The sequence below is a fragment of the Choloepus didactylus genome, chromosome 13 (genome assembly GCF_015220235.1).
Source record: "Choloepus didactylus isolate mChoDid1 chromosome 13, mChoDid1.pri, whole genome shotgun sequence".
Taxonomy (NCBI): Eukaryota; Metazoa; Chordata; class Mammalia; order Pilosa; family Megalonychidae; genus Choloepus; species Choloepus didactylus.
In genome coordinates, this window is record NC_051319.1 from 74,929,306 (window position 1) to 74,941,321 (window position 12,016).

The following is a 12,016-nucleotide window of genomic DNA, read 5'->3' on the forward strand; positions in this document are numbered from 1 at the left end:
TTATTTCCAGTTTATCGTATGTTAATTATACCTCTGTAAAGTTGTAAAATAAAATACAGTGGCTGCCCCAAGGAGCAAAGGTTCCAGTGACACAGAAACTGGCAGTTTTGTAACCCCAAGTTACAGGAATAGGAGCAATGAAAGCCCAAAGCAGGAACACCCCTTCCCCGTCCCATCCCATCCCACTCAACTCAGACATCGCCCTGTGGCTGGTTACAGCTGTTGCTATTTAATTTTTGCATCCATAGCCTGAGTCACAGAAAACACAGGGCTAGCTCATGATACAGCTGAGCACTTGAGGAAATGTCGCTCTTTTTCAGAATGCTCTCTCAGCACTTCATCTTTTGTCCTCATATTATATTCTAGCTTACCAGCTGTGTACCTCGGACAGGTTTCTTAGCCTCTCTAATCCTCTCTAATCCTCACTTTCTTCGTCTATGAAACACAGATAATTAAAGCACCTACCTGGCAGGGTGGTGAGAAGTGAATGACATCACATTTATAGAGTAACACATCTCCATCTGACAGAGGATACTTCTGGAAGGATTTTGCTTTATATCTTAATGTATGTATATACGTATGTGTGTGTGTATGTATGTGTGTATATTTATTCCTGTAACACTTTTTATACTGAAAAAAGAGAGAACTACAAATTTGTGTCGGGACACCACAATCTTTCACCATCCCACTTATCTTCCTAGGGCCAAGAGAGAGAGAGCCCTGTTCCCATTTACAGATGGGGCCATGAGAGATTCAAAGAGCTAACTGATGACAGAACTGGGACCCTGACTCCTAGCCCAGTGGTCTAACAATAGGTCCAGGTTTGGGGGACAAAGGCCAGAGGGTGACCAGAAAAATTGTCAAATGGGGGCTGCTAATTGGCTGGGAAACTTTTTAAAAACATAGCATGCTGCCCTCTAGTGTCAGGATGGAAAGGCAAGAAGGAGTGACTTGGTCACACTCCTTACACTCATCCATCCATCCATCCATCCATCCGTCCATCCATTTGTTCTGCCATCCAGTACTTATGGATGCTCAATATAGGCCAGGACTGTACCAAGATCTGAGGGATGAGTAAGACAGACCTCCTGTCCCCACAAATAAAAAGTGAAGCTTTGACACAATTCCAATTGCGGCTCCATCCGCTCTCTGTACACCTGGTGGGTGGGCTGTTGTGGGGACCATGAACGCTGGTGCTCCAATGCTTCATCCTCTGAGGTAGGGACCGTGGGTTCTAGAACTAATAATCTGACAGCCGCCAGAGGGCGACGCTGTGTCATGTCAACCCCTCAGAAAGCTGTGTGCCTCGGTCAGGGGACAGTAAATAGAGCTTGGCTTCCTTTCAGCCCAGGCTTCTGTGTCAGACGGGCTTCATTTGCTTTTTTGATTTGTCTAAGCAGCGTAAGCACCATCTCATAAAACCACTGTGTGGAGGGGAAGTATTGGGCAGCCCTGCAGCCAGTCCGAGATCCATCTTTAGTAGGAATTCTTGGGAAAATACCTGGATCTGCCACTAGGGGGAGTGGGGGGGGGCGGCGAACATCTTGGGTCCACGAGTGAACGGCGCTCTGAGGTCACAAAAGGGTTAGAGAAATTGCTTTGTGATAGAAATGCACTGGAATTGGGTGAAGGATGGGGTTGGCAAGAGGCACAGGGCCAGAGACAAGGGGAATGGAAAAGGAGTGGAGAAGAGGAGACTCCACCGTGGTGGGGTGGCCATAGGACTTCATAGAACAAGAACACTAGTGCTCAGTTTGAGGTTACCTCTACCACAGGGAGACCTGGGTGTGTGGTGAGCTTTGCTGTGTGAATGAATGGGAATCAACAGAAAGGGCTGCATTCTAGTGGGGTGCAGAACAGGAGCAGCTCTTGTGGAATGTCTGGATGAGCCACACAGAGCGCTAACCATGCAGTATCAGGAACAGTGACCCAAGAGTGGTCATGCGAACACAAGCACCTGCGAACTGACAGACACCCTGGTGAATACTTTGGATTTGCACATTGGCAGAACAGGAATTTGAGTCTGCTCATCCAGGTCTCAGGAGCCTATGAGAGCCAGTAACAGCTGAGACACGTGGGAAGGCTCCAGAGCCACTAGGTAGCAGGTGGGGGAAGAGAAGGCAGCGACCTCAAGTCCAGGGAGCCCCCACCAACTACAGAGAGAACGAAACATAAAGGAGGGGTTCCAACAGAAAGTAGAATTCAGATTTGGATCTGAGAGGAGAGAAGAAGCTGTAAGGGGTGGGAGAAGAGAGATCAAGGTCCTGCATGATGGGATCCTCTCTCTACCTCCAGTCTGTCCCACACCACTCACCCCATATTATGCACAGACCCAAGTGAAAGGACAGACCCTAGAGCAGTAGCCTCCCCTAACTTGTTTCCTTGATTAAACATTAACACGTTCATCTGTTTCCACACAGAAGTTAGAGATCTCTTAAGAACACAAGTCAAGGGGGATGCAAAATGAGACGAAATAGTTTCAGTGGCTGAGAGATTCCAAATGGAGTCGAGAGGTCACTCTGGTGGACATTCTTATGCACTATATAGATAACACCTCTTAGGTTTTAATGTATTGGAATAGCTAGAAGTAAATACCTGAAACTACCAAACTCCAACCCAGCAGTCTGGACTCCTGAAGACAATTATATAATAATGTAGATTACAAGGAGTGACAGTGTGATTGTGAAGACCTTGTGGATCACACCCCCTTTATCTAGTGTATGGATGAGTAGAAAAATGGGGATAAAAACTAAAGGACAAATGGGGTGGGATGGGGGGATGATTTGGGTGTTCTTTTTTCACTTTTATTTTTTATTCTTGTTCTGGTTCTTTCTGATGTAAGGAAAATGTTCAGAGATAGATTGTGGTGATGAACGCATAACTATGTTATCATACTGTGGACAGTGGATTGTGTACCATGGATGATTGTACAGTGTGTGAATGTATTTCAATAAAACTGAATTTAATTTAAAAAAAAAAAAAAAACAAGAACACAAGTCAGATAATGGCTCTCCTCTACTTTAAACCTTTGGTGACTTCTCATTACTAGAATAAAATGCAAAATCCTTTCCGTGACCTGCATGGCCCTGCATCTTCTGGACCCCCTTCCCTCCCTATTCCTCTCTCATGTCTCGCTGGGGTGCCCCAGCATCTCCTCTTCCTTGCTATTCCTCTATCACAGGCAGTTCATTCCCACTTCAGGACTTTCATGCTTCCTATTCCTTCTATTTAGCTCTCTCCTCCCCCAAGACTTCCATATAGCTGGCTCGTTGCATCATTGGGCCCTTGGCTCAAATGTTACTTCCTTAGGGAGTTCTTGCTCAGAGTGACTGTTGTTCCACAGTACCTCCCTAATCTCTGTCTGTCACACGACTCCCTGGTCCTTATCACTGTCTGAAATTGCGCTAGTTCATCCGCTGACTCTCCCTCCACTGTGATGTAAGTGCTCTGAGGGCAAGGCCTGGGCTGGCGTGTTCCCTACCATATCCTCAGTGCCTGGCACAGTGCTTGGCACATAAAGGTGCTCAATAAATAGTTTTTGAAAGAATAAATTCTCAATTAACTATTCAGTAAAGATTTTGTAAATCAATTCCAATTTATAGAAAGGGAAACTGAGGCCTAGAATTAACATGCCTGATGTACAGAACTTAAATCCAGGAAGTCTGACTTTAGTGCTTCTGCCTTAACACTATTTTACCTCTACTTTTGTCCATTTGATCCTTTATACTTACCAAAATTGATAGTTGTTTTGGTTGTGTTTTGTCTGGGTATAATATAGAACAGACCTAAGTCTTGTTCTCTGCTGCCTCACCAATGCTTAGAACAGCACCTTAGAGCCGCAAGTTAAAGCTGGTCAGCGAGATTTTGTTGAATGAATGAGTAATCAAGCAAATGAACGGATGTGTGAGTGGATGAATGTGGAGGCATATGAGGGCACTAGCGGCAGCCGAGTTTCCAATGCTCTGGCCCCAGAAGTGCCTAGGCAAGGGGGTCTCCTTAGAAGTTCCCTCTCACTGTTGTGAAAGGCTTCTCTTGAGAGTGGGCTGTTCTCTCCCGCAGAGTGAGACCCTGGCTGAGTCATCCTGCTCCATGAATCTTCAAACTTGGGGTCAGTCTCCCACTAGGGGCCGAAGTTTGGCTTTTGCTCCAACCACAGCTGAGAGTCAAGCCTGTCCCTTGAGGATAGTACCCAGGGTTCTAGGTAGATCCTTGTAAACATCCTTGCTCCCACTCATTACATTATGTCAGCACCTTTTTCAGCTTCTGAGAAACAGGAAGCACCATGATGTGTGGTAGGGCTTGAAGAGGATGATAAGAGACGTAATCACATTTCTTTGGTTTGGGTACGGAGGCTGGGGTTCTTGTTTGCTCTGACTCTAAAACGTCACCCTTTTCCATAAGCCATAATGCCCAAGGATGAGGACAATGTGGAAAATCTGCTTTTAGGAAAGGAAAAAAAAAAAAAAAAAGAGCAAGGGGCCAGAGATTTTTAAATTATTATTGAGAAATATACTCTTAAATGCAAAAGAATATATAACTACATGTACAGGTTAAAACATAACAAAATGAAAACTCATGTGCCCCCTCAGCTTAAGAAAGAGGTTTTCATTTTGCCCATTTTGACCTTTATAAAAGTGGATTCATGCCAGATGTATTTAAGACTTTCTTTTACTGCTCAACAAAATGTTTTCAGGTTCATCTGTTTGGTACATATAGCTGTAGTTCATTCATTCACTCTACTGTTGATGGGCATTTAGTTTTTCCAGTTTTTGCTACTAAAAACTGGAAAAGGATTAGGTAACTAGACTAAGGACATCTCAATAAGTCATGGACTTAATAATAATATGTCAGCATTGGTATTAATTGTAGTAGAGGTACCAAACAAATGTAAGATGTTAATAATAGGGGAAATAGGGCATGGAGTACATGGGAACTCTCAGTACTATCTTCACCAATTTTCTGTAAATCTGAAATTACTCTAAAATTTAGTTCATTAGAAAAAAAACAATTCTGCTGTGAGCATACATGTTCATACCTCCTGCTGTTCATGTGCAAGAATTTTTCTAGAATATACCCCAGAGTGGAATTCTGGGTCACAGGTTACTTGCTCCTTCGACTTTACTAGGAACTACATTTCAAAAGTACCAGTTTACTTCTGACAGGCAATGTACAAATCTCTGATCCATGCTCCCATGGCTAAACCCAATGGGGAGCCAGTGGGCGAAGGAGCCATGAAAGTAGTCCATACAAGCCAGCCTCCCAGGACACAGAGCAGGGTGAAAAATGGCAAAGAAGGGTAGAGAGTAGATCTGGAGATACAAACAGGAGCTTTCCAGCATGCAATGGAAGGGTTTCGTAAGTAAAACCTCCAAAGTGCAGATCATTAAGGAAAAGATTGATACATTCAACAATCATAAAATTTACCACAAGAAGGGTGAAAAGAAAAGCCACAAACTAGGAGAAATATTTGCATTGCATATGAATGACAAAGGATTAGTTACCAGAATGTATAACAAAGTTCTCTTCATCAATAAGAAAAAATTAAATAACTCACTAGGGAAAAAAAAGGGTAACTGACATGAATAAGCATTTCTCAGAACAGGAAACATAAATGACCAATAAACATACAAAGAGATGTTCAACCTTGTTAGTAGTCAGGGAAATTCAAAATAAAACCACGAGATAACAGTTCACATCCACCAGACTGGCAAAAATTTAAAAGTCAGACATTGTAAGTTTTGCCCAAGATATATACATACATACAATGAACAGATAGCTCAGGAAAATAAGAATAACAAATGAATTTAATATGTGTGGTCTTAGAACCCACTACCTTGCTATGTTCTCTGGAACAGCACAGACACTCCTTTTACTACACAGAAGTGTGTTAGTGAGAAACAGGTATCTTTGCAAAGCTTGGTAGTGGATGGTGTCTGTGAGCTGGGGATGAAGGTGGGGCATGCTTCTGTTGACATGGGCTTCCAAATATGGGATCCCTAGAATGGATAAGATGGGATCCCTAGAATGACAGAAGCTAGGTTGATAGCTAGGTTGATAGCCAGATTGATTAGCCACCAGAGGAAAAGTGGACATAATTACTACCATGAGCAACAAGTCATAGTAGCAATCAGAGTGCCTCAGGGATCTATAGTGGTGGCTAATAGATTAAAGTGTTCCTTGAGTCGAGAGGTGAATAAACAATCAGAATGCTATTCAATATAATCAGATAAAATCTGCCAAAAAGAGCTTTGGAGCAGAGTGTGGACATCAAGCCACCACAATGGAAAATCAGGCCCTTCATCCAGATCTAAACCAGATCTAAGCCAGTTCTTAAACCCAGTGCTCATTGATTGACGTAGAGGACCCTACAATCCCACTGCACACGTGTGTAACAAATATTTCTCCAATCCTTTCCCAAAGGGACCTAGAGCCATTTGTCAGGGTAAGCATGCACTGGCAAAGAATATAGCTAGACTTTTCAAGGGCTGAGAGATAGGGTATCTGAGCTGATAGTAATACCTGGAAAACCTAAGTGTTACCATGATTCTCTGGTTAGAGCAGGGACCTATATAGGACAAGTGATAAATGGAGTGTTGGCATGAGTCTCTTTTATACCTTGGAAATATTTTCCTAGTCCTTCACTCTATAAATGTAGTAAACATTCTTAGCAGCCTAGAAAACCTTCAAATTGGTTCCCAGACCTATGAAGTAAGGGCCGAGTGGAAGGCCTCTAAACTACACCAACTCTGATCACAATAGTAAATGAAAGGCAATGCTGTATTCCTGGATGAATTGAAGGGACTATTGCAACTATGAAAGACTTGAAACATGCAGGAGTGTTTGTCCCTGTCAAATTCCCATTCGATTTACCTTTCTGGCCTCTGCAAAAAACAGGATAGTTCCAATTCAGGTGATAGACTAGTTTATAATTGACTATCTGTCTAGCTAAGAACAATTAGGAGAGCTGATCAAATAACTTTTTAATATGTTTGAAAGAATCAGAGAGCTAACGTGGAAATGAGGACTTGAGGGATCAAGATCCTGGAGATAAGGGAAGCTTAGAAGTGAGCCTGACATTTGGCATAGATTTTTGCCTTGAGGCATTTGCTGATTAGTAAGCAGTGGCCCAGAGGTCAAGAAGCTGAGTGACAGAGAAGCTGAGTGAAAATATGTTGCTATGGGGGGTTGAGAGGAAAAAGCAGAGTTTTCAGGCAGTCTCATGGGGCTGGAGTGACAAAATTTGGAGTTCAGGGGCCACCAATTAGGGAGGGTTGCTGTAAATCCTTTTAGGCTTTCAGCTGGGACTCCTGAAAGGTTACAGTTTAAGGGCTAACCTGAAATAGACCAGTCTTTTAAAGTCTGAAACCCAGTTCTGAATCAGCTTCATTCCAGGCTAAATTAAGATGACCTGCCCTTACCCTAATTTCTTGGTAGAAGTAAAGTAAATCATTTCTGGAGGAAGATAACATCATCCTGTATAAAACTTAACTGTGCAATTTTTTATACCTAATGTCTGGCTTTCAATAAAAAGTTACTCTGTATACCAGAAGATGACTAAATGACCAAATTTCAGGAGATAAACAGAAAATAAAAAAAGGCCTACAGGAGATCCAGATATTGGAATTATTGGGCAGGGAGCCAGAAAAACCGTGGTTAGACTTCTGCTTCTACGTAGGCTGTAGTAGGTTGTACCAGGCCAATAAGCCTACTAACATAACTAGAAAAAACTGGATAAATTAGAAAATCATATTTATAAAACCATGCTAGATCTGAGGAAGCAAAAAAGTCTAGATGAACTAAAATTCCAGAGAGGGGAGAACCATTCAGAAGTGAGCTGGTAGTATTAGAAATCATCCAATGATAGTTCAGATTCTTCTAGAAAATAAAAGTGTATGTTTAACATCATTAAAGATATAAAGAGGAATAGAAATCACAATGAAAAAACTAGAAGAAACAGGAAAAGAAGGATAGCCATACATTCAAAAATATATAATTTGGTGACAGTGTGATTGTGAAGACCTTGTGGATCACATCCCCTTTATCTAGTGTATGGATGAGTGGAGGAATGGGGATAAAAACTAAAGGACAAATGGGGTGGGATGGGGGGATGATTTGGGTGTTCTTTTTTCACTTTTATTTTTTATTCTTGTTCTGGTTCTTTCTGATGTAAGGAAAATGTTCAGAGATAGATTGTGGTGATGAACGCATAACTATGTTATCATAGTGTGGACAGTGGATTGTATATCATGGATGATTGTATGGTGTGTGAATGTATTTCAATAAAACTGAATTTAATAAAAAAAAAAGAAGTGAGCTGGTGAACACCAGGCATTTTTACACTTGTAGCCTTGGCTGATCCTGGTGAAGTCTTAGTATCAGGTCTTGGCCCAATCAGGTGACCAGTGTGGAGGGAAAGAGAAAACAGCAAAACTTTTAGTAGGCACAAGAGTCCAGAGTGACAAGTTGGAGACGTACGTGGCCGGTTTTCCCCACAAGACACTGAATTCTGATGCTGGGAAAGAGTCTGAAAGCTAGACTTAAAGCTGCTTAAAATCAGAGTAAAATCTTCCAGTCTCTCAGTGCTTAGGAAACAAAGAATTACCAAGGGTCTTTAAAAAAATTTTTTTTTAATGAAACAGACAATAAATGAACAACCTAGAGGAAATGGTAAATTGACACCGAGGATCTATAGCCATTTTTTCACTTGCAGATATTTACTGACTCTAGATGCAGCTAGAGGTTGAGAATTCTTGCTCGGGCCCTGGCAGCAAACCACAGATATTTTGGCATCGTGAGGAGCTGGAGTAACAAAACTGGACACTAGAGGGACCTCTCCCCACACACAGTCTTTCTCTCCATCAAGACATTTACCAGGATATTTGCATGCTGGGATATCCCCTTTAAAGCAAGTTGTGCCCCTTGCATTTCTTACAACTAAGAAAGAGACGCTGTGTTTGGTGGGCTCTAGTAGAGGCTAAGCAACTGACCATGGGACACCACATGTCCATGCACCTTGAGCTGTCCATCATAAGCTAAGCCGTAAAGTCAGGCATGCCCAATTGCAATCCATGATGTAATGGTAATGGTATATTTGGGATTGACCTTGAGCAGGTCCAAGTAAATTGTACAAGCAGATGGTACAGACTCTATACTATCTTCTGCTGCTTTGACATCTACTGTCTCTCAACTCATTGGAGGGATTCTCTGACCAACATACAGAAGAGGAAAGGACTTGGGCCTAGATCACAGATAAGTCAATGCAATGTATTGGTACTAGCCAGAAGTTGACTGCAACCACATTACAGCTGATTTAGTTGATGCTGCTGCTGAGTTCCCAATCTTCCAGCTTCCAGGATCCATGCTAGCCTCTCAGCATGGCACCATTTTTCAGGGGGATGAGCTAACAACATGGTAGCCAGTTGATTTAATCAAGCCCTACTTTGGACAGTGTAGTGAATTGTCCTTACTAAAATGGATACATACTCCAGATATGAATTTGCGTTTCCTGCCTGCAGCATTTCAACCAGCTCTACCATTCAAGATTGCAGAATGCTATATCCATCATTCTGCTGTTATGCTCAACGTTGCCCTGGACCAAGCAACTCCTTTCATGGCAAAGGAAGCCTGGCAACAGTCTCACGAATAAGGGATTCACTAATATTACGACGTACCCCATCACCCAGAAGCAGCCAGCCTGATAGAACAAAGGAATGGTCTGTTGAAATCTCAACTCTATGAGTGATGAAACCTTGCAGAGTTGTGGTGCCATCCTCCAGAATATAATATATGCCTTGTGCGGGACACTGATTACGTGCTTCAACTTGGCGGGCCTGGGCCAGGGGACCGGATCCGCCCCTGGGGAGGGTGGTGGGCACGGGTGACAGCGCCCTCCACAGCCCCCCAGGCCTGGGAAAGTGAGGCCGGAGGCAGGCCCCATTTCCTCACCCAAAATACCACTGTTAGGGGAGGCTTGCCGGAGGGAACCGCCTTTTCCCCACCCCCTTATCTTGCCCGTACACTCCCCGTTGCCAGTGCAACTCCCATCACCACCGGTGCGCATACATTGTTGCCAGACACCGTTGCCAGAGCAACTCCCGCACCTTTTCAATCAACCTCCACGCCCTCTCAGAACCAATCCAAGCCTTTAACCCCTACAGCTACCCCGCCCTCTAAACCGCCCGATATAAGCTTGTACTCTCCCCTAATAAACTCTCTTGGCTTCTTCACCCTAAAAGAAACGTGTCCCGCCTGTTCCTTTCTCGCCGCCCTCCATACTTTGCACGCCTCCGCCGGGGACCGGGCCCAGTCCCCCGCCTCGCCCTCGCCTCCGGGAAAGAGCCCCCGCCGCCGGTACCCTCCGAGCAATCCTGAGAGCCTAGGATTTAGCAACCGGCCGCCACTCCCCCCCCTTAGACGAGTCAACTACGACCGCACCTTGAACAACTGACTGATACACAGTATCATGTCTTTTAGAGATAAATACATAGGTCATGGACCAAGCTGTGAAAGTGGGATCCCTCTTACTATCACACCCACTGGTCCATTTATGGAATTTATGTTTCCCATTCCTGAAAAATTAGGCTCTGCTGGATTAGAGATCTTTGTTTCCAGGGGAATTCCTTCCACCAGGGCTTAGAGAAGGGTTCCTCTGAAATGAAAACTGCATCTACTGTCTGCCCATTTGTGGGTTCCTTTCGCCATTGTACCAGGCAAGTAAGGAAGTTATTGTCCTGGCTTGGTAAGCAATCCTGATTACAATAAGGATCTAGGGTTGCTACTACATAATGGGGTAGAAAGGAATATGTATGGATTCATAGAGAGGGTTCATAGGGAGTCTCTTTGTTCTTCCATATCTGGAAAGGATTATGAAATTGGCAATTATAGAAGCCAAGTAAAGGCAAGGCAACTTAAGGGATCAGACCCCTTAAGGATGAAAGCTGGAATCATCCTATCAAACAGAAGTACTAGCTGTGAATGAGGGAAAGCTAGAAAAAACGTGGGGGAGGAACTGATGAACATCAGTTACAGCTTGAATATTGGCTATAGCAGCAGATATTGCAGATTGTTTCACTAACTCTCTTGCCTTAATATTCCAGGACATCACAGCTGGACACTCATCTTGAAGGAACTCTGAGATGGACTGTTCTTATACCCTTCCTGTTGGAGAAGGAGTGAGGGTATCTGAAAATAGAGGCCTCCACTTTGTGAAAATGGGCTTGAATCTGAGTGGAGCAAGGTATACTCCGTATTGAACCCAAATATCTCGGGTATTTTTTCAAAGCTAATCATGCCTCCCTCCTTTGGTCTCTTGATTGATGCCTCACCTCCACCAAGTCACCCCTCCCCTTCACCTTACAGACTTAGCTAAAATATAACACTTCAGGGCAGGGTGTCTGTCTTCCTGAGAAATTGCCCAGGGGCCAATAACAAAACCAGAAGTATAGGGGACTTAGGAAGCTGGTCAGATAAATTAATTCTTCTTGTCAATTTGTACATGTATTTATGGGTAAAACGCCTGCATTTTAATCCTTCCTTCAAGGCATACTTTTTTGGAGGACCTGAGTTAATACAGTATTTTTCTAAGAACTTGTCCATTTTGACAGTTTTCAAATGTATTGTCACAAAGTTGTTTATAATATTCTATCTTTTTAAATCTCTGTTGCATCCATAGTTACATTATCGTTTTCCTTCTGATATTTCTTTTTTTTTTATCTCAACCAATCTTACTGATCTGAGTTTTATATATTCCCTCTTTTGTCAGTTTGTTTCCTTTTGAACTAATTTATGCTCTTCCCTTTAATAGTTCCTTTTTCTATCTTTTCTGGACTTATTCTGTTATTTTTCCAACTTTCTAAGTGAAATGCTTAATTTTTTTTTTTAATCTTCATTTTATTGAGATATATTCACATACCACGCAGTCATACAAAACAAATCGTACTTTCGATTGTTCACACTACCATTACATAGTTGTACATTCATCACCTAAATCAATCCCTGACACCTTCATTAGCACACA

At 42.9% G+C, this 12,016-nt stretch overlaps 1 protein-coding gene across 3 annotated transcripts in view; it reads left to right on the forward strand.

Annotated features, from left to right (window-relative positions):
* The window catches only part of RAD50 (RAD50 double strand break repair protein), a 289,914-nt gene that overhangs the window by 109,719 nt on the left and 168,179 nt on the right, over positions 1–12,016 (forward strand). For all 3 annotated transcript variants that reach the window (XM_037801333.1, XM_037801334.1, XM_037801335.1), the window contains one exon: positions 11,097–11,236. The gene's annotated coding sequence lies outside the window, so the exon portion shown is untranslated. The remainder of the gene's footprint in view (positions 1–11,096; positions 11,237–12,016) is intronic.